Here is a 1,349-nt window from a genome sequence, read left to right on the forward strand (position 1 = left end):
GTATATATTCTTTTGTGTGTGTATATATTCATGGGCACGGCGGGGTCCTGTCCCGCTCATGTGTTATGATATGATGTACCCTTATTAGAGGCTCGTAGACATTGTGTATATGGCTAGGTATGTTCGGCCTTGTCGGCCTATATTTTGGGATGTTGTTTTGATCGCCTTGTCGGCACATGTACATTTATATGGGCATAGATGTTATCAATGATATAGATATGTTGTCGCTCAACGAGATTAGAATGATGAATGAAAAGCATGATATAATTATGTGGCTTATCTGGAATGTGATGTAAATTGTGTTAAGGGGTGCCCGGGTGGGCTAGCACCGGGTGCTCGTCGCGACCCTCAGGTTGGGTCGTGACAACATACCCGTGCGATGCGTTGGCTAAACATGTCTATTCACTTTAATTAGCCAGTCTTTAAGGTTTGTATTTTGAAAATAATTTTAAAAAACATTCTAATTGTTATTATATATAGCAACATATACAAAATGTATTTTATGTACCATCACTTTAGTTATAAAAGGAAATTAGTAAGAACATGAGGGGAAATTAATATTTTGATTCTAAAATTTTTCTTTTAAATTCTTTAATATTTTATATGTATACCGACATGTTGGTATCCATTTCAATTAAGTAACTATTCAGATCCAAACATAAGAACTATTGTCGTATATATTGGATTTTTTAAAAGCAAAACTAATAAAATATTTTTATTAAATTAATTAAAAATATATTATAATTTTTTATATTAACAATTATAGATAAAACAAATTGTTACAAAAAAATCAAAATTAGAAAGATATATGTTATATCATTAATCACCAAATTTTAATTCTGAAATGAAAATATAAAGTAATACATTTTATAAATGTAAAGAAAATATTATCGAGAGGCTAACGAAAGGAGAGTAAATAAGTAAAGTATTGACAATGAAGGAAAACGGGGATAAAAGTTACTCCCTCCCTTGACTTTTACTTGTCGACGTTAACATATCAAGAAAAAAAATTGTTCTTCTTATTTTACCCTTCATATTAATTATTCATTTTCAAATCATTTTCTGAAGCTATTGAGACTATACACCAATAAATATGGATATTATGATAAAATATATACTTTATTTATTAATTATCAAAGAATGTGAAAAGTAAAAAGTGAACAAGTTATGTGTAGGAGAATTAAAATAACTTTTGGTACAAATTTGCATTGCTATTGTTCGTCCTCTCTTCACGTTTAAAGTATTGACAAAGAAGGAAAACAGCGATAAAAGTCACTCCCTTTGTTTACTTTTATTTGTCCATGTTAACATATCAAGAGAAAGAAACTAAGATGGTAATTAGTAATTAG

This window comes from Lycium ferocissimum, chromosome 6 (assembly GCF_029784015.1).
Source record: "Lycium ferocissimum isolate CSIRO_LF1 chromosome 6, AGI_CSIRO_Lferr_CH_V1, whole genome shotgun sequence".
Taxonomy (NCBI): Eukaryota; Viridiplantae; Streptophyta; class Magnoliopsida; order Solanales; family Solanaceae; genus Lycium; species Lycium ferocissimum.